General features: G+C 40.4%; 1 protein-coding gene across 1 annotated transcript in view; it reads right to left on the reverse strand.

The window, feature by feature from the left end:
- The window catches only part of IL17RD (interleukin 17 receptor D), a 41,830-nt gene extending 31,195 nt beyond the window's left edge, over window positions 1-10,635 (reverse strand). Inside the window, exon 1 of the mRNA XM_036391302.2 lies at window positions 10,565-10,635. The gene's annotated coding sequence lies outside the window, so the exon portion shown is untranslated. The remainder of the gene's footprint in view (window positions 1-10,564) is intronic.
- Between the last annotated feature and the right edge of the window lie 11,809 nt (window positions 10,636-22,444).

The following is a 22,444-nucleotide window of genomic DNA, read 5'->3' on the forward strand; positions in this document are numbered from 1 at the left end:
AATGAAAAAGAATCCCAAAAGTGAATGGCACCATTACTGAATTACTCTTACAAATGCAGCTATAAGGAGAAACTTACGCTAGCCCAACTTGCATTATTCCTAGCTAATGAATAAAAGATAAAGGTTTTGTTTCCTTTGATGTTCTGAAGAAGCATGGAAAAATAACTTTTCACCTGTTAAGGGTCTGGCTGAGTTAGGTGTTTGTTTTTTCTTTTTGTTTCTTATTTTAACTCTTCTCGGACTTAACCTATTCCTCCTGTCAGAAGGTAAACTAAGCTAATTATTAAAAACCACCACCATAAGCTGTTCAAAACAGAGAATTAAACAATAAAGCAAAGTTGTAACTATGCAATAGATCATTTTACTGGTTCTTTGAAAAGTATCTTGGCTCAACTTTTTGCAGTAAACAAGATATTCTTTCATAACTAGAGCATAATTTGTGAAGCAATATCCGAAGACCTCAGATAAAATTTTGACAGAGTAAACAAAATGAAAGTTCCTTATAATGGGGAATAATCCTCAACTGTACTCCCTACACAAATTTGCTCACAGACACTGCATTAATAAGAGATGCTGTCTTTAGAGCAAGGTAAGAAAAAGAGAGAGTTAATAAGACCCTCTGGGTTGTTCTGTAATTTTCGTGGTAAGCTGACCAAATTCCATTCACAAACTGTGGGCTGGCTGGTGAAGTGCCCCCCTTGGGTTACAAATGAATACCCTGCTCTTCATTTCCTGGCAGGAAGGGCTGGATAGCCTTACCCTGAGCTCTGTATTCCACCACGGAGCTGGCTGCATTTCAACAGATGCTGAAGTGATTTCTGAAACATTATCATCTTCTTGCTTGTGAAAAACTCACTGTTAAAAACGCTCCTATGAAAAATGTTGAATAATTTATATGCTCATTATACTAACCTCAAACTCTTTTGATGAGATACCTTTAACAGAGTATCTAAATTAACACAACTTAACGGTGGGAATGTTAAAAGCATCTGAATAGCTACATGGAACACTGGGCCTAATCACAAAAATAGCCTGGGGATTTCCTGGCTCCCCTGTCCAGTTCCTCTGCCTCCATGCTGTAGTTCACCAATTCTGAACATATACTTCAGATAAATGCATGGGGACCTCATTTTATCCATGTCATTGGAATTACTCCAGTTGTGAAAAGGGGAAAAAACAAACAAAACAAAACAAAACAAAACAAAAAAAAGGTAGGGATATTTTCAATTCAAGCTGCTTTAAAAATGTGATTTACATTGCAGCTCACAAATAGGTGCATTAAAGCAGGTGGGGAGGGAAAGGCAAACACCAACACCACAGTGGGAGGAAACAGTTGGGAGTGAGAATTCCACAAAGCAGCTTCACTGCTGAGTCAATATAAAAACATATCTACACCCCTGAGCCACAGAAGATATAAACTCCATTGAAGTTTATAGGAGTTAGGGCACTCCATTCTTTTTCAGAATCCCACTCCAAGCTTTTCAGGGTCTGCTCACACTTATATGGTGAAGCTTAAATCACCCATTTACACCCTATATCTCACAAACTTCAAGGCCAAGCCCAGCACAAGCTTGAAAACTTTGCCAAAAAGGTTTGTGATTCAGCAACACCCCCTTCCCACACCGTATTTAAAGTTCATCCAGACAGAGCTCCCTTTATGCTCAGCAAAAATTGCACAATTTGCCAGTTTCAACTTCCACCCTCATTTTGTTACCGCTGCCTACTACAGGGGACAAGCCTAGACAGGAAGATAAAACTGATTCCCATAGAAGCTGGAGGAAGAGGAAGCAGTGCAGGCAGGCTTTACAAGGGCTGAGAGACAAGATACAGACTGGCACCTTGATAGCTCAGACAGAGGAAAAGAATGGAATTCTTCCTTGCTGGGCAGCTGTAACCAAAGTTATTCTGGTACATTTGAGGGGGGAAAAAAATCACAGAATCATTAAGGTTGGAATCAAGGAAGTTTTTCCTGTGGGATAAACAAATTTCCAACTTCACAGCGCACTCCCCACTTCACAAGAACACAGTCCTTGGGTTGTTCCAGGATACACCCATGAGACTGAAGACAGCAATTATGAACAAAGCCTGAGCAGCAGCCACTGCCCAGCTGTGGAGCAGCTGTGCCCCCCAGTCCTGCGGTTCAGCTCCCTGGCTGTACTCTGGGGTGGCTCTGTGCAGCTCTGCCCCTGCTGAGGACAGCACCCAAACCCTCCCACTGGGCAAGTGATGTGCACTGGGAGCTTGTGACCTCTGTCACCAGGCAGGGACATCCCCAGGGCCACCCAGAGGAGAGGCTGGCACCACCCAGCTCTTGCATGGAGTCAGCCCCAGCAGCTCAGTGCCAAGCAATCCCACAGCATCAAGCCACTTCAAGTATGGAAGACAATCCCATCAAAACAAAGTGTTGCCACTGATTTTAATAGGTAGGGTTTAGCTCTTTAAACAAAACAGCCAAATAAAATCAGAAAGAAATCCCTTAGTTCTCCATATTTGAAAGGAAAACAGATTGGGGTGCTGTTCCTACAAGCAGATGATGGAGGCATGCTTGGAGTTTGCTTAAATCACTGTCTAATATAAAAAGATCATGTGTCTGTTGTTTCTAAAGTTGTGGTTTTTTATGCTTTCTGAGTCCAAACACTCACACCTGGAATTACATATGTTTAACTGAGCAGCTAATAACTTATAATTTTAACAATTTAAACATTAAGTGTTTGGATCTAAACATTCTCATATTATGCTTTCTATGAGCTACACTAGCTTCACATATAATTTTAACCTGCATTATTTGGAAAAAAAAATTCTCTTTTAGCTTAGAAAATAGAAGTTTCAAAAAGGGGACTTTCACAAATCAGATTACTCTTCAGTATTTTACATACAAATAGCTGAGACTTCAGTATAGATAAGTAAACACAGAACAAATTTTCTTTCATAAATACCAGAATTCAACCCAGCAGCCTCCTCATCTTCCAATTCCATAACTTTTAAAGGAAAATATTAGGAAACATATGGAAATATTATGCTATAATTACAAAACTTAGGAAAATACATTCTATAAAGGTAAGGTGAACTTTAAGCATCAATATGAGTTTGGGATTTAGTTTGGAGAACTAAAATCCTCCATTTGAAAATACAAAGCAAAGTTAATTAGAAAACACAGTCTGAGCAAAGGGGGCTCTTGCAAAGAGTTCTTAGAAAGGATCACCTTGAATGTGTTTGATGCTGAGGCGATGCCATAACTTTTCTTCACACAAAAGCAGTCATCTACAGAGCACAACCAGATGTTAAGTTTTCTTTTCTTAGTTTCTGTAAACCTCTGTGACCTCTCTCAAATTAAAAAAGGGAATAGCATTTTTAAAGCCACGGGAGCTATAATTAGTGAAGCATTCTAAGGATTTTCATTAATTCATAGCCAGCCAACCAGGAATTTTCCCACAGCCGTATACAAAAAAAAGTCAGGGAAGTCATTGATTGCTTGGTTGGATTTGAATGTAGTCAGAAGTAAGATTAGAAATACCTAGTCACTCCCACTGATATAAGAGTGAAGAACATAGGCAAGGTCAGAAATTAAAATCCAAGTCTGCCCACCAACCATGAGGAAAATCCAGCAGGGCCATATAGCAGGGGGTATAGGAATGGGTATTACACACAATTTTGTGAGATAAAGGATCATATGGCTACATCATTCCAAATCAATCATTTGGAAACCCAAAGCTCAGGATGTGCAGCTCCAAGCAGATCTGCAGGCCTGTCATGCCCTCCAGCCAGCAGCCCCAGAGCTGACTGATGCTGTCCAGTTGTTGTCATGTTCACAGCAGCTCCCGGCCCTCACACACACTGAGGGAGCCCTTTGAACTCCACACGCTCCTGATCGGCCCCTCATTGTTCCTGTGAGCCCGGGAACAGCACACGGGGAGCGAGCGCAACCTTCGGGGGAGACCCTCTGAACACAGAGGGTGGGGGAACAGAGGGCAGCGTCCAGCAGCAGCAGCAGCAGCGCCCCCAGAGAGCCGGCAGGGCCCCGGCATGGGCGCGGGCAGGGGCAGCGGGAGGGACAGACAGACCCCCGGACAGGAGGGACAGACCCCCGGACAGGAGGGACAGACAGACCCCCGGACAGGAGGGACAGACCCCCGGACAGGAGGGACAGACCCTCGGGAAGGGGCAGCAGGGAGGGACAGACAGACCCCCGGACAGGAGGGACAGACCCCCGGAGAGGAGGGACAGACAGACCCCCGAGAAGGAGGGACAGACAGACCCCCCGACACGGGCAGCAGGGACGGACCCGCGGGTAGGAGGGACGGACAGAGCCCCGGGCAGGTCGGACAGACTCCCGGGCCGCCGTATGGCTCATTCCGCGCCGCCACGGCAGTGCTGGCACAGCACCCAGAGGAACAGATCTGACTCACAGCGGTCACGGACACACAGTTGTGGCTCTCCTCCATCAAACAGAACACACACGCCAGAGTTGATGCTTTCAGGTACAACACCTGATGTAGGAGCCCCCTAGCACAAAGCTACCTCTCACATTTATTTGGGCTCATTGGAGTATGACTGATGCACCCCAAAAGCAGATTTACTGGCTTGCTGAAACACAGCCCAAAGAGAAATAATAAAAATAGAATGTCTGGAACAATTCTTCAGAGTCAATAGTGACATAATGTTGTAATAGCCTTCAAGTGAGAGAATTTCAGAGAATACAGCATTTCCTGGAACATGTGCGGATGCCTGATAAAACTCTAATCCAAGCTTTAATTAGTTTTAATAATCAAATCAAACTTTGGGAGACCAAATCCCAACCTGCACATTTGACTTTCCTCACACTCCTGGAATCTACCATGCAGAGATGAGAGGTGACAGGAGAACAACATACCTTTAAAATCCATAAATGCTGCCTTGGACATGACACTGGAAGTACAATTTACTAAGAGAAACAAGTTGAAGCATGTTAAAATACACATTAATACCCTGGTTTGGCTGGCAGAATTTTGGCTAACTAGAGTGATAATACCTGTGTTTCTGTTGTATGGATATTGCAATGAACCTATCCATTACTGGTATGTGCCTGTATTCACTACTCTACTAAGTATATACCTGGTCAAAGTTTTTATGATAAAATCACATAGAAATAATGGGTGTCAGGATGTGCCACTCCTTTTGAGGAGAGCTGGGGAGGACAGTGAAACAACTACAAAATACTATACACATGAGAAGATAAAATCCTTCTTCCAGGATTCTTCCTTCTTCAAGTCTGCACTTAAATTTTGACCCTTAAATAAAGTTTCACATTACCATAACCTAAAACCTAAAGTACTTCAGAGGTACTGACCTAATATTATTTTAGGTTACTGTAACTTAAACTTCCATTCAATCCTTTTTTATAATTCATATAGAGATAAGGATATAAAAATAAGCACTCATACTACTTTTATGTGGTTTTTCCTAGGTTTGATGTATTAATGCATAATATTCATTTTTAGATATAAAAACAGTATAAAAACTACTATAGGAACATCAGCACTAACCTAAACTTTTAGAAAAAATGTATTTCAGATCCACCTCATTATACTGGTAGGAGTAAATATAAAATCAAAGCAATATACTTGAAAAAAAATTTACTTTTAAAAACTAAAAATGGCATTCAAGGTTAACAGTTCTGCAGGAACACTTCACACTCCTCTTGTTTGCTTCTAAAAACACATGCTAAATTTATGGGTAGAATTCAGCCTTTGAGCATAATTAAGCAGGCAAGCTCACATCAAAGCTTTGTTTCATCATCTTTAGACTGATCTGCTGGACAGCCGGTCCCTATTAAACACCCTTTAAATGTTGCAGTTTTAAGTGACTAACATCCATGTTATATTAACATTACCAAGTAATTAACTAAAGAAAAGCTAGCATCAGCTAATCATGACAGCTTAACATCCTTTCACCCATTGACTATAAAGTATTAATCTGTTAAAGTAGAACTTCTTCTTAAATAAATGTCTCAAGAGTTTAAATTAACAAGTCTGCTCCAGCAGTTTCTATACTTGTACTTACTGAAAAGCAAATTTTGAGGGAAGCAAGGCAGGGAGTGGAGTTCAGCATCTAAAGTAAGGAACACATTCTGGAGAGGAAATCAATCAAATCTGTAACAATCCCAAGCGACTCCAACTGTAGAAACCCTGTTAAGTCAACAGCTGATGAATTATCATCACATTCAGATTGCCCAGTTCCATGCAGACACATAAGGAAATACACAATTTTGTTGGAAATACACAATTTTGTTGTTAATACTGAGAGTTAGTTTCAATTACATAAACATATGTTTCCATATTTTTTCCTCTAGGTCATGCATTTGAATGCTCATTCTGAAAACACAGCATTAAACTGTAGAGCCTCACAGTTCCTGAGGAAACAGTCATCTGTGACTTTAAACATGATCATATTTATGCTACTTTGTGCATTTTTAAAATAATTTAAATAGGCAGATTGTCATCAACACTTTTTGACACTAGAGTAGGAACGGGGTCTCATTCTCTGCTACATTATTCAATAAATGAAATTCAAAAGAAAACCCCAAAACAAACCCTGGAGGGACCCTGAAGCCAGACTCTAACTAAACAAAAGTGATACTGATGCCTACCTGCATGACTGACCATGCCTGCAAAGCCTTGCACTCAACGTGTTGCATTGTCTCTAATCACAGAGCACAGGAAGCTTTAAGCGACACATCTCATCAATTCTGAAATGCTCTCACATTGTTCTGGATGCCAGGGAGAGAAAACTATTGATTCTATAAATTCCCAAAAAATGGCACATACGGAACTGCTGGCATCTGGTCTGCAGAGCTTTAAAGCAGCTCTGGAACTGTCTATAGATTAAAAAACACCCTGATGGCAAACATTAACACCTTCCACCATGCTCCATCTTAGGGCTGTCTTCTGTCTAGTAGCTTTTCAAATTTTTAAATACTCCGCATGAGAAAATCTGATTTTTTTTAACTGTTGGGGAATAACATTAAATAGAAGGGAGAAATTTAAACTTTGGTAATTTCTTACCATTTTAGAGAGTGTTTTTCCTCCAAAATAAAGTTCCCAAAACACGTCCTCAGCTGGGAAAAGTATTTTTGGATGACCTAGCTCTGTGCCTGGTAGATTCCTAACTGTGGAGAAGTAGAAGTCTGCTTTGGTATGCTTGAGGAGATAAATGTAGGGACGCAGCAGCTTGAGCCGAAAGAATAATGAGGCAAGAAGAGCTCCCAAGAGTGGAACAGTAGGAAATCTTCAGTGTCTCTGCTCTGAAGTGAAAAGGAAATAGAAAGTTCCTTACATAAAGAGCATAGAAGGGGACACAGGGAGTTTCAGGGAGAATGCACGGGAACAGAGCCCTCCAGTCTGTCTGAGCAGCTTTGCTTAGCAGAGCAAAGGAAGGCACAACTCTCTGCTAACAAGGAGGAGAGGGCTGGTAAAATGCTGGGTTATTTATTCTTCCTCATCATACAGTCACATTAAATTTAAGCTTTATACTTAACACGATTTGATGCCAGGAACTTCAGAGGAATTAAACATGAAAACAAATACTCATTTGTGTAGTTGCATTAGAATCTACAAAACAACTTGAGAGTAAAGTTGCTCATGTGTTTAACACTGAATATATGAATCTGAAATATATTCAAATCATCCTCAGATCTCACGTCTGTCTTCTCTGTGCACCTCGTGGCTTGTTTAGAGCATGAGAAAAATTCAGGGTCTACTTTTCCAGAATAGCTCCCCATGTGGACACACTTATTCTAGATTAAAACAGGCCCTTCTCTGAACTATTCTATTCTGGATAAAGGTATGCATATGAGGTCCTAAGATCATCCATATGGAAAACTACTTTGCAACACTATTCTACTTTAAGCAAACGTCTACCCTAATGTGAAATAAGTGTTGGAATACATCAAAATTCCTATTAAACATCAATGAAAGGAATCCTGCACCAAGCAAAGTCAATCCAAATTCTACAGTCCTGAACATTTGCAAGACAAATGCCAGTGTGTTACCAGAGAAGATGTATAATACAGGCTATAAATATATTTTGTGATGGAAATTGTAAAACAAACAAAAAGTCACATCTAGAATGTGATTTAGTTTTTAGTTTTGAAAATGTTAGATATTAACGGTTTTAGGAGCTATGAATAAAGCCAACAAATACTTCCTCATCAAATTCTTTTAACCATAGTCCAGTAATATGCTCTCATTAAGTCAGTTTTTTACTGCTACAAAATATTGAGGATACTTAAAACTGTATTTTGCACAGTGAAAGAAACTTCTGCATTACTTGTGCATGTATGTATATTACCTCTGTATATATGGAGAAAAATAGAACAGATTCTCAAAAATAACACTCAAATGATGAAAAAAAGATTCACCATAGGGAACTGCAACCCACATTTACAATTTTAGCAGAAGAAAATACCCAATGTGCATGTATCTAAATGCACACACAAACCCAGCTAGCTACATTTTATTTCTCCTTGAACAACCATTAAAAGTTTAATTATATACTTTTAGATTATTTATGCCCTTGAGAATTACCTCAGTTCAACCACTTCATTTAATGCAAACTAGACATTTTTACTTTCTCTATGTAACATGTTAAGATTTATTCATGCCCTTAACATACATTAATTAGACACCACTTATAAATAACCTGCAATAAGAATAACTATTTGAATAGGATACAATTACTTAGGGCTTGTGTCTTTTCAATCAGTCAGTGTCCCTGCAGTGTTTAGAGTGGCAGAGGGGAAGTGGCCTGTGGTTAAACAGAGGAAATACCAAGGAATTTTAATAGAGCAAATAGTCTCTTTACTTCCTACAGGGTACTACTTCAAAGGCAGCCCTGCTCCAGAGCAGACAATGTGTTAGAGGGGCCATCAGTCATTTAATAGCATGTCAGGTCTACTCAAAACTTACATGCAGCCCAAGATAAATACCACATAACTGAGACAATGGGTACCATCCTGCAGTCATTACTCTAATAAACGCTGCCCTGCCGGCAGTACGGAGGCAATCATGTGCAAGAGTGGTATTGCAAAATCAGACCACAAAATTATAACCACACAATCAGACAAGGTATCTAATAAATTGGCTAGGGAAGTCTGAACTTGAAGCTGAAAATACAATAGAACCAAAAACTGGTACAAATATTTTAAAAGCTAAAATGGTACATTAATCGTGAGCAATAAAGACAAAGGGGGGGTTATGCTAATTGGAAAGAATGTGAGTTTTGCTGATTTAAAAGTCAGTCAAAATCATTGTATTAAAATAATTAAATTGTGATAGATTCGTGTTTGACACACACACTGATATTATGTAAGCAAAAAAATAAATCCAGAACAAACTGCATTTGCATATTTCTATGCAATATACATTAATTCAAGTGTATTACAAGTCAAATACTATGACTTGTAATAGTGATAATTTACTTAATAGAAGATGGAAAACTTGACACAAATATACAGAGGTGTTATGAGCCTCTTGAGTACCCTGCCCATGTCTGGTGAAACACACAATAGACGTACCGAGCCAAAACATTTCATTGCTAATTCTGCTAAAAAGACCAAACAGGGGAGTCTAAACCTGTAACTGCTCCATCCAACACAAAGGTTTAGATCAGGTTTTGAAGTTTGTTTTTCACACTCTCCCTTTACATATTTCCCGATGCTTTCGCCTTTCTAAACTATGCCCTACAAACTTCTGAACTCTGTGTTGCAGCAACGTTCTCAAAGGATCTGATCTGAACCCAAGAAAATCCTTAGTGACAGTCTAACAAAAAGGAAAAGCAATGAAAGTCAGTTGTGTTCCCTCCAGCGTTCCCGGATCACCACGCTTCAACTAAACCTGTAACCAGCCCTCAGGAGAAAGGAAAGGAACGAACCAAAACACACAACTCAAAAGTAGCTAAAAGTATATTTTAAAAAATTAAAAAAGAAAAAGAATATGAAAAGCAATCGAGAAAAGTCTGACAGCAAAACACATCAGAAAGGGGAACAAAAGGCAAAGACCAGTAACAAAACGTTTATCACCTTCCTCCCCTCTTCCCCCTCCCGTAAATTTCCTACATCCTCTGTATAATGATCAGGCCCGGAGCTAAGACCCCAAGCCGGCCTCGAATCATTAAAATAACAAAGCCGCAGCGATCGCTTTTATCCAGGTCGGCTCGGGGAAGCAGGGAGCCAGTAAAGGACCTGTTGAGTGACTTCTTCACACTCGCCGGCTACCAGCCGCCTCTGCCCTGGGCGAGAAACCCATAAATATCCCTGGCCGGGAAATGCCACCCTCCCTCCCGGCCGCAATTAACTTCCAGATGCAGAGCCCCGGGGCAGCGTTATTTGTTGCAGAAGTGTCGCAGTGCTCCCTCCCTCCTTCCCGCACTCCCGGAGGGCTGCAGAGCCCCGCGGAACCCGCGGAACCCGCGGAACCCCGCGCAGCCCCCGCGCCTTGAGAGAGCCCCGCGCCCGCCGCGGCTGCTGCGCGGGGAGCGGCAGCTCCGCTCTGCTCTGCTCGCTCGCTCCGCTCCGCTCTGCTCCACTCACCCTGCCCGCGCACGCATCGGCCGCCGGGCCCCTCCTGCCGCCGGCCGCTCCCGCAGCGAGCCGGGCAGCGCCGAGGCAGGCGGCGAGGGCCAGCAGGAAGGAGCCGAGCTGCAGCCCCGGTGCCATGGTCCGCAGCGAGCCCGGCGCGGGCGGCGGTGCTGCCGCCGGGTGCGTGCCGCTCTGTCCGTCTGTCCGGGTGTCTGACTCTCCGGCTGTGTGTGCATGCGCGCCCGGCCCGGGGGCGGGGGGTTCGCCCGAGCCCCGGCCCCGCCGCCCCCGCCCCGCTCCGCTCCGCTCCGCTCCAGCCCTTGCGAACGGCAACAATGGGAGGGAGCAGAACCCCTTCCGGCTGCTGTGCTGTGCTGTGCTTGCTTGCTTTGCTTTGCTTTGCACCCTGCCCTGCCCCGGGAGCCCCCCGTTCCCCGGGACACGGGCGGGCTGCTCCTGCCTTCCTGCCAGTCAGGGGACCAAGCCAGTACCGGGCCGATCCCACCTTCGTTCCGTGCTGCGGTACCGCATTCCTGATCCACTCGCTGCATTGCAAGGAACAGAGGTACCAAGGAAGACCAGTCACAGATCTTTGATATAAATTCATGCATTACAGAATCACAGAATCAATTCGGTTGGAAAACACCTCTGAGATCATCAAGTGCCATGTCCAATCTTTCCTTAAACACTTTCAAGGGACAGTGACTCTTCCATCTCCCTGAGCAGTCCATTCCGAAGTCCAATCACCCTTACGGTGAAGAAATTCGTCCCAGTGTCCAACCTCAGCCTCCCCTGGCACAGTTTAAGGCTGTCTTCTTGTCCTGTTACTGCCCGGGAGAAGAGACCCCACAGGGTACAACCTCCTTTCAGGTAGCTGTAGAGGGTGATAAGGTCGCCTCTAAGCCTCCTCCAGGCTAAACACCAGCTACTCTTTAATTAAGGAAGACAAGCTGGAAGAACATACTATCCTAAAATTTTCAATTGCTGAAAATGCAAAGGAAGTCATATGTGGCAATAAATATTTCAACTTTTTCAACTGGAGTTAATTCTGACCTCACATGCTTTGATGGAAACACTTTTCTTTAAAATAAAATAAATCACATTTCTGATAAATATCAAATGCAAGGTGGTGTAATAGATCAGTAAATTACATCAATTTCCTCCCCTTTGCCTCAAAGTCATGTAAGAGAAGAGCAGCCCAAGGCTCCTCCAAGGCACAAGCTTGGAAGAGAGCTCAAGGGTCACTAGGCCTAACCCTCTGCTCAAGGTAGCCCTAACTTCAGTTTCAGATGAGACAGCCCAGGGCCTTGTCATACATCACTTTTACATATCACTTAACTCCAGTTATTTTGAAAACCTTGATTTTAGTACATTCTGTTTGCTATGATTGATCTTGGACAAAAATGTCATCCTAATGGAACAGACAAACCCATCAGTATTTTATAAAGACATTAGAGTTTGGATTAAAATAGTATGTAAAACCACCACTAAGGCAATCAGTTGAAAGGAAACACGACCAGCTGGTAATTTTTAACTACTATTGGTTTTGCACCTATCATAGGTTTTCCATCTTTTGTGACTAGTGGTGAAAATAATATGATAAAGCTTTCTTAAACTTTTTGTTTAAGTTGATGGATCATAGCCCTGGCACTCAGAGTTACCTTTGAAAACAGGTTTGTGACTTTAGGATGGCTATTGCCCTCCATTGTGACATGAACAGAAATTACATTTTTTATATTAAACATTTTTTTAGCAAAAATTAGAGATTAGACCATTGTTCTTTGCTGCTCTGGGATAAAAAAGGCTCCTACTTTTGATCTCCATTTCACCTGCAGGCTGGAATTCTGAAAAAGGTAACATTAAGTCTCTAGGTGGAATTCCACTGATTTTATGAGATGTTTTTGATGGTCAAGTACATCCAGGCCAGAATGGAAGTTTAGCACATTTTCTCACTGTACACCACACACTTCTGTCTGGGTATTCCTGCTTTACTTCCTCCTTGCATTATTCAGAAGTCATCTAGCAGGCTTGAAAACTATATGAGCATTTTTATTTTTAATCAAGTCAGGCTGCATAAAAGCTGTAAATAACTAGTTCTTTTATGTTTGAATGAATTAGAAAGGACATAAAATACCACAGCATCATGGCTCAAGAAAGGAAGACATATGTACAGCTCATTTACAGGTCAGTAAATACCTCTGCTTCCCATACCCACCTATGACAAGCAAGGATTCTCTGTTGAACATAATGCCATAGATCTGCAATTAAATCTTCTAAACCATGGGGGAAATGTTTGGCTTTTTCTGTTAACTGAGATCTAGACTGCTGGAGAAGCTGTAATTTTTAAGTGAAGACAAAATTAGCATTATCTGAGCTATTGATGCATTAGCCTATGATGTTTTTAACAAAAACAGACACACAACAAATAGTGCCAATGCCTTGCTAGCAGAACAACTGAAGAACTCACAGCTGCCCCTGGTTCCACTGGCAGTATCCAAAAAGCAGCAAAATGATTGGTCAGATTTACTGAGAGCTCAAACCTAGCAGCACAAAGCAAAGATGCCATCTGACAAAACCAGCATTGATACTTCCTTCCCAACACTTCAGCCTAAGCTAATAACAAATGACACATCTGAAAAACAGTTCCTCCATGCTGCCACCATGACCAGCTTATCCTGTGAGTGCACTGGCTGAACACAGAAGTATTGCATTGCTTCAGGTCCATTTAGAATAATTTCCACTGAATTCTTTGGTGGAAAACAGTAGTGGAGAGGCAGGAATCAAATGACTGCAGTTAGTGTTTCTAACTGGAGTCTCCAAACTGCTGTGAGCTCATGGAAGGGCAAAAGTGGCTGTGGGGACTCTGCTTGTCTGTAGGTTCCTTTGTCCTTTTTACAACAGTCTCTTGTTTCTGAGTAGTATAGAATGCATAATACCCAAAAGTCATGGGTATCAATATCCTGCATTCTACAGCTGGTTTTGGTTGCCACTCTCCCATCCTGCTTAAAGCTAAAAATATGGGGTTTTTTTTCCTTCTCCTTTCTGAGCAGCTGTTCCCAGATGGAGGAGACAGTGAGAACTCAGCAATTCCCATAAAAACATGAAAACTCATGGACCAAAAATTTCCAGTAATATGGTTAAAAACTCCCTACAAAATCTTTCTATTGCTCAGAGAAAATTCATTCTTGGACTTATGCTCCATCCATAGTTCATATTTCTAGCACAGAATTCTCTCCCAGGAGAGACTGACCTTAACTGCAAAAGAAATCATTCAAACAGCTCCCTTTGGGGCAGAAAGGATGCATCAGGCTTGCAGAGTATTCAGCTAAGTCAGACAATCATGGCTATTGCAATATCACAATACTGCAGTAAGTCAGTAACTCCTGTTTCAGACAGACACTGCCCACTGTTAGGAAAGGAGCATCAGATGCAGTGAACCAAGCAGACAATGTGCTAAAAGAGATCCCAGAACAGAAATCCCTCAATGTGAGGATCTTCTGGAACTTCCTCCAGCAGATCTCTGAAGATAGAAAATCAGATCTTTTGCAAGTACCCATTTACATTAAATTGTCCCACTTCCATGGGGATGGTTTATCCATGGGATGAGCATGGAGCACAAAATAGAGGAAGAACCATCCTCCAGGATCAAACCTCAGGAACAAAACTAACAAATGTGAAATGGATGTGGACACTCCCAGCAAGGCATGAGAATTTCCACCTGTGTCAGGGGTCACAAAAATTCTGTTTCCATGGAATCTTCTGTATTACAGCATGCCATGGTTTCAAATGATCTGGCCAGGCTCAAGTGAAAGGTTATCAAGTGATAGGAAAACAACCTCAAGCCATAAAATTGAATTGAAACTTGAATCAAATGAATATGAAATTGATCTATGAATACCCATCTTGTTCAAGGAAACAGTTAAATCATTATGCCTTGAGAAATGTGACAAAAATTCATGAAACACAGAGCTCTCAAAGAAAAAATCTGTCTTACCAGTCTCATTTTATAGATGGGGAAACTAAGCACCAAGACATAAAGATGCTTGCTTTTATGTCTTGTACACATGCTCAGGGCTAAACCAATAATTAGATTTGGAGTCAGGAAAGACCTGTGCCTCAGTAAGACAGGAAAAGAGCCCTGTGTGTAGCATTCTTTGGTTTTAATTTGTGCTTTCTGTAGAGACATACTCCACTTGCTAAGGTCACCCAGGCAGTACCAGTGGGTGAGAGCCTCCAGAAGAACTCCACTCCAGTGGTGCTGCTCTCTCAGGAGTGGCAAGGAGCTCCCGGCAGGCTGTCCTGGCAGCCAGCTGCCTCCTGCTGGGCCACACCTTTACTGGCACTTCCGGAGGAGCTGCTGCTGTGCTCCGATGGGAAAATGGAATTGGATGCATGAATTCCACTTTGACACTGCCAGCCATTTCTATATCCAGATGCTTTGCAACAGGTCCTGAAATAGAGCATCCAGTCCTCCCTGCTGCCTAAGCTGCCTCTCCAGAATCCCACAGAGTTTCTCTCCTGCTCACTTTTTTGTCACAGTGTCATGTCTGAGATTTTTCTCAAAAAACTCAAGTCTGTCTCCAGATATCTGGGGATGTTTTGAGGCTTGTAGAGTTCAGAGAGAAGGGAGTGAATGGTCTTGTGACCTTTCTGGCTGACTTAATCTCTTCTACAGGAAATTGCACTTAATGACCAGAGAAGTTTAAGTCCTATATTCCTAGAGGCTCAAGTCAGCATCAGATGTAGGAGTATGTTATGGTGAAAAGGAAATGACTGAACTAAACCAAACAGCTATTATATGAAAATTATTTCTGATCACCATCAAATTAACAATTTGTCAGTGATCCATGGATGCAAATCTTCATATAATGTTACCCCTCCCCAGACCTCACAGTTCCCTGTATCACAGACACCTCCTTTTTCTACTGTCAGAAAATGTTTGTAGGCAAATGTCTGCTTTCTGTATTTCTGTTTAGTTTTGTATCTGTTTATTCACATGAATATACTAAAGGAAGTTCTCTAAGATTATTCAACTTAGTGATGTGCCACCAAGCACACTCCTCCCTCTCCAAAAGCACCCCAAAGTGGCTCACCCTGTGGCCACTGTTGTTTCTGAGGGAGCGGGGCAGGACTGCATCTTTCAGCAGCAGTCTTCTGTTACACTGGATTAGGGGTAATATGAAACTGCACTTTTAAAGAAGAGTAGATTTATGATGCAAAGAAAATTAAAAATTGTATGGATGAGTCATTTTTCAATAAAAACTCTGTTGAACTGAAATTATTCTGAACCAACAACTGTATCCCCAAAGTTATCTATGTTTTATTATTTAACAAGTGAATAATTTGTAATGTTCAATTTTAAAATAATGTATTTCTGCAATATAGAAATTTTATCTCAACTAGCTATTAAAAATGCAAACCAAGATCCTCACAATGCAGTTTGTATAAATGCCAGAAATTATAATGAAGTAACATCTTTACAAAAGTTTCCAGTTTTAATTCTACTCTCAACCCTTTCTTACTGCAGCACAATGCTTCCCATGCAGACAGCCTGTCATTTTCCTTCTGCAGGGAAACACGGGGGAGGGAGGTGGGGTGGGAGAACAACCCTAACCTGATTTAATAGTCTATTGTGCAATTCAACAGCATCCTGTGGCAATGTCTGCAAAATTAATCCTAGCACACTAAGGGACCCCTCACTGAGCATAACCTGCCTTAAACCCTTTCCCATTTAACTGAGGGAGAGCTATTTGCTCAAGCACTTTGGGATGACATCATTTGTTATTTGGGGCCAAAAGCTAAGGGTAATTAAGGCTAAAGAAAATGTTCTGAAATTTTTTGCAATTAAAATGCATAGAGACACTTGTAACAGATACCACTGCAGAACAATAGAAACATGACTGGAAGAATTAAAAAAAGTTTGACTATTGTGCAACCAGTGTGGAAGAAGATTGGAAAACCCTTTGTCAATAGCACATCATTCTACTCCCACAAGGGGAAATACACAAACAAAGAAAATACCAAGGCTGGAGGCATATGGAAATTACCTTTTTTTGTTGTTGTTGTTTATATGATAAATATTCCCCAAAATATTCCAGTGTAATTTTAGAACACTCCATAACAGATTTACGAAAGAATGCACAGCAGTTCTACATGACTGGGCTGAAAAAAACAGAGGAAGGGCCCTATTAGGAATGACAATTGTTGCTGGCAGCTCTACCTCTCCACCAAACAAACTCATGGTTCTTTTTCTCTACAGTCTGGCATATTATTTTAAAACACAAATCTGAAGCAGTTGGATATCAGGATTGAGTTAGCTGCTGATTTTTGGAAAAAGTAAGATAAATATGCAGATAATAACAGACTGAAATGCAGTGCACAAGATTTGTTAAGACTCCATGGAAAGTTAAAGCCTGTTAATATGGTAAACTACAATAGATTAATATTATTTCTTTCTAATTAGATTGCAATAGTAGCAACCACTGAAAACACCAGTCCTCCTAAACCATAAATTGTGATAAAACTAACTGCCCAGGATTGTATGTTTACAGAGGAAAGGAGGAAAAGACTGGATCGGTTTTTTTAATTTCAACAAAAACACCCCCAAGAAAAGATTTTCCATGTAACCAACTTAACTTTTACAGAAGTTTCAGCATTCTAAGGGCAGTGCTGATGCCTCCTGAGAATGCTTCCCTCTGACTTCCTTTCTCTGCCAAAATGAATTAGAGCAAACTACAGGAATATTGACAGATAGACACATCCCATAGCACACAATGGAATGCTACTCTGAAGTTAGAGAATCCTACAAATATTTGAATCATGACAGATGGATAATATAATATTTTTTAATATTTTGCTCTGACTGAATTCTTTGAAAAGCAATTAGAATAGTCAAAAAGTGCACAGTATTTATACAGCACAAAGTAATTTCTTATCCTTCCAATGTGATGAAACAATGAAAACTGAAAATCTGGTGGCAATAAGTTTTTTGCCTGGCAAATATTTGCATTGACAACACTGTATTTATTATCACAGAAGAATTATATTTGTAGATATTGTATCAAAAGTCATTCTAAGTTTTACACCATAATACATGGAGTTATTCTAGAACTGCAGGATACTTTGTCAAAAGCTTTCACGGAATCATTTAGCTTAGAAAAGAGCTCTAAGATGGAGTCCAACCTTTGACCAACCATCACACTCTGAAGCAGACCATTGCACTCAGTGCCACATCCAGTGGTCTCTTGAGCATGTCCAGGGATGGCAATTCCAGCATCTCCTGGGCAGCCTGCCCTGATGTTTAACAACCCTTTCTGTGAAGAAACCCTTCCTGAGAATTCCTTTCTGGAATGTGAAAATATTCTCCTACCATAAGCTGACAAGGCTGGGCAGTCTTACAGACACAGAGTCCCAACAGCAGCCTAAATTCATTTAGAGGTAAGATTTTAAAAGGTTGGCTGTTCAGAGCATCAAAAACATTAAGCACCCACCCATCACTAAGTTCTGTTCAATACTGAGCACTGAGAGCTTTGGAAAATCAGGCCCTGTACGTGTGCAGAACATTAATTCGGTCACAAATGTTGTGTAATTGGAAGGATCAGTCAATCCCCTGCGGGCATCCCGTGCCCCGGCCCCGCTGCAGAGTGCGGATTAAATCCCACAGCAGTGGGGCTGTCATTGCTAAATCCAGCCTCTAGAGGACAGGAGCAGCCCAGCACTTTTCTAGGCGGTTCAAACACAGATTAGAACCGTTTCAAAATGTATGACTTTACAGCCTGAATTTATATGGAAAAGCCAAATAAACAGCCAGCGATTTTTAGTGCAGAATACTTTATCTGCTATCTTCTTAATGTCCTTAATATGGCATCATTCATAGAAACTGAATCCCAAGATATTTTGGAGTATTACTTTGATCCATACAATAAAATTCTAATAATTAAAAGTAGGAAATCTATCAATAAAATATATTTTTTCATTTTAATTTTATAAAACATATTTTGGTTATACAGACAAGAGAATGCCCCAGCATCTAGAAATTGTGGTCAGGCACTTAAAACCATAGAAGTAATAAAATGTAATGGACCAGTAAAATAAAAATTCAGTTCTAAGAGAGCAAGAAAGGATCAGAGGAAAAGAAGGTACAATAATTGAGTTGATGCAAGGTTATGGATTTTTTAAAAGGTCACCATGAGATAATGAGTTTGTAACACATGCAATTTAAAAATTGCAAAGTCCCAAAATGTCATAGTGATTAATAACAAGACTAATGACATAGATAATTTTTAATGAAGGGGACTATCTTATACCACCTGCCTACTTCTGTCCTTCAAACCATCCTAGTGGCAGAGGAAAACCTGGTTTAGGAGCTAGGAGAAAAAATCCTAGAACATAAATGCAGAAAGAAGGGATATTTACTTCTCTTTCAGTCTAGGTGTTGTATCAATTTTACTGCTCACACATACACATCCTTACAACATCCCAAGCCAGATGACCCTGCTTGAAATTTAATATCAAAAGCACTACCTGCACCTGTGTGATTCCACAACACACTCTGCTCAAGATGCTGAACTTCACACTGATTCACAACATGGATCAAAACACACTTGCAAAATCTATCCTTTCACTGATTTTTTGTTCTTTTTTTCCTTTTATATTTTAAGGCACAAGCAATGCAGTGCTTATTCTGTCACTCTACTACCAGCCCCACAGCACATCCATGAGATCAAATGTAAAACATACCCAGGGGTATGAAAGTCACTGGCAATCACACCCAGCTACACCCAAGCCCATATTCCTAAGCATTTTTATCATGTTCTTGCCTCCTTGCTTAAAGAGTGTCCTGCAAAAAACAGGTATTAAAAGAAATCCAATTTATTGCTGTTTCTAAACTCAACAAGTACATGATTAATTTTCCATTTGCTAGTTAATCTAAGAAAGCAAAACTTCAGTGGTAACAGTGGGCCATGCAAGGCAACACTTCACTCTTCCTGGGATTCTCCTGAAAATGCTGCTGGCCACCGATATCACCTTTGGGTGCCCAAAACAGACACACTGGTTTCCATGTTTTCTGTGTAGCCCTTTCCCCTCATGCCACACAAGTCCAGGCACTATTCCCCCACAAAGGAATCTAGAACTGAAGGCTGTTCAGCAGCCCTGGTTTCCTCTCCCTCACCAACAGCCCTGTTTGCCCACTGTGACCACAAGAGCTCCCTCTTGAAGCAATCAGGTGGGATCCCTATGCCCCCCAAGAGGTTGAACAGCCCCAGCTCCCCCTCATATAATGATTATTATACTTTGTCTTTTTACTCTTTCATTATCAAATACATAAGATATTATAAATTGCTCATATAAAATAACAAAATGTGATTTTGATTCAAGATGAATCCATTAACCAAATAACAGGACATGAAATAATAATTCAGGTCAATCACTATAGCTCCAAAGTATTTTTAAAAATAAAATACCTTATATTTCCCATCCAATAATGTAAGTCCTTTAAAATAAAGGACAAAGATCATCAATCTAACAATTAATAATGGAAACTAAATCAATGTTAGGAATGAAAGAGCAGGGCTGGATGCCAGCATGCAGGGTGGCCTCCCCACTGCTGCTCCTGCACAGGAAACACAACTGTCACATCCTTTGCCAAGGCAGCCCTGCATATTGCCAGGACAAGACAAACACCCTGTGAAGTCCAGACTAACACTTTTCAAGGTGGAAAAAAATCCAGCTGCATTTGAGAAAGTGATGGGCACAATTTAAACCCATGCTGGCCAAAACAGGTATAAATGTAAAGTGAGAGGCTCTTTTTTGACTTGCTGATTCCTTTACTCTGGGAAGAACAAGCTAAGCCAAATGAAGCAAATAATGCAACTCTGCTTTTAAATTCTTTCCCCCTTAGCACTGTGTGGGACACTCCTAGCACCTCACACTAAAGATCCTGCTGGTAACATTTGCTAATGGAGAGCAGGATACCAGGGCTGGTGCTATTATTATTCTGCTACTATTCTACTGCTTCTCTTAAATTGTTTTGTCAGACTTCCGTCACTTGAGACAAGTTCCATTATAGCAGACTTTAGGTGTATTTAGGTATTTGCCAGATAATAGAGTAAGGTTCTTAAGCAATCAATCTGTACAGATTAGTCTAATCTGCTGCTGCTGGAAACTTTGTTTCCAGAAGCAAAGTAGACAATAGTTTCAGATTACCTGCAGTAAGGTTAAGCTATGGGCAATATACGTTTTGAGGTGTGAAGAAAAACAAAATAAAAGAATGCATTCCCAATATTGTTTTTGCCTTTACCAGATCAGGCAGGTATCTGAATTGAGATTTCAATTTCTCTAAAAACCATTCCCAATGGATCTGGCTCAATTTAAATTGCTTTACTTGTGGTTCTCTTAAGTATTTTGAATGCAGGATTACAACAGAATTTGGTTAGGAATGTTATTTCCCAAATCCAGTAAAGTACAAAAAAATGTTTCAATATCAGATAAAAGTTTGTTATTTCCATATTAAAATAAGATTTTCAGGAGCAAAGCCAAACAATTCAAGATTTTTAGGGTTCTGCATAAAAGTGAAGGCAATGAGCCAATGAAGATAAAAACACGGAAGGGCCAATATCTGTCACCCAGTTCTAAAGTAGTGCAGTTTTTCAGTGATATTTTTCAGAAAATACAGAAATGGTTTTTATTTAATCTCTTGTAGCTCAAACTCTAATTCAAAATAGTAAGTAAGGACTGTCAGATCATCCCTCCCTTTAGCTTTTCCTAGTATGAGACTACATAAAATGATTTTTTCTATCACCCTATTTTGTCAACTTACCTTTCATCCTATTGGACAACAGCTATGGATACAAGCATGAAGAAAGGAAGAGCAATATTTTGTCTGTTCAGCAGATAATGCAGAATTTATGTTGAGCAAGAAACACAGGCTGGAGTCTCACTGAAGGTCACCAGCACATGAGGCAAGTGCTTAGAGCACTGCTGAACAAAGAGCAGCATCAACCTGTACTTAAAATGGTTCCCTTCATTGTGCCCATGAAGAAAGACTCGAGGGTTTTTTTGGTATATGGCTCTCCTTGACTTCAGGTTCAATATCAAATATGAGGATAATTAACTTTCATGAACTGTTTGATAAAAATGAATTCAACACCCTAAAATTAATGGCAATGATCTGGATATCTGGTCTGGCCCCACTGATCTGATCCCATAAAATGCTACATTCTGTCATTAAAAGATAATAGGGCAATTTCCATAACTGGAACAGTTATATTGACAAGAGAGGAGATAACCAAGTTAGAGAATTAAATAGGCAAATAACCTAAATTAATTAAAATTACATAAAAAGATTATAATTGTCAGCTTCTTTTAACTGAGCAATGGTTAAAACTGAAGTCAGTTGAATATTAGTCCTTCCATAGGAGACACCTTTTTCTAAAAATTATCTTATTTATGAAAACTATCATATTCTTTATAAATGAGCTATTTAAACTGCAATGCAACAAACCGTTTCCTGTAGCAAAATCTATTTTGCATACAGTTTATTTCAGACTTGAAACAGACTTCTTCTAAAACCATAAAGCTTGTCAAGTCATCCGCAGTAATTCATAGTAGCTGAAATTCTTGTGCAACCTAGGGTTTGAATTGTTTTAAACTGCAAAAATATCTCAAAATCTCTGAAAATACTTACTCAAGTATATTAAGGAAAAGTTCACTTTTCCCACAAAAAGTAGATTAGAATAAAACTTCAAGTATTTACAGTTTATTTGAATGAAAATTATAATAAACTTTCAAATCTGGGCATAAAATCATAATTACTATATCATTACTTAATACAGGTTATGAATAATTCTTCATTTTCTGCAGCAGTACTGTAACAGCAAACCATCCTTCCTT

Source organism: Molothrus ater, chromosome 11 (genome assembly GCF_012460135.2).
Source record: "Molothrus ater isolate BHLD 08-10-18 breed brown headed cowbird chromosome 11, BPBGC_Mater_1.1, whole genome shotgun sequence".
In the NCBI taxonomy this organism is placed as follows: Eukaryota; Metazoa; Chordata; class Aves; order Passeriformes; family Icteridae; genus Molothrus; species Molothrus ater.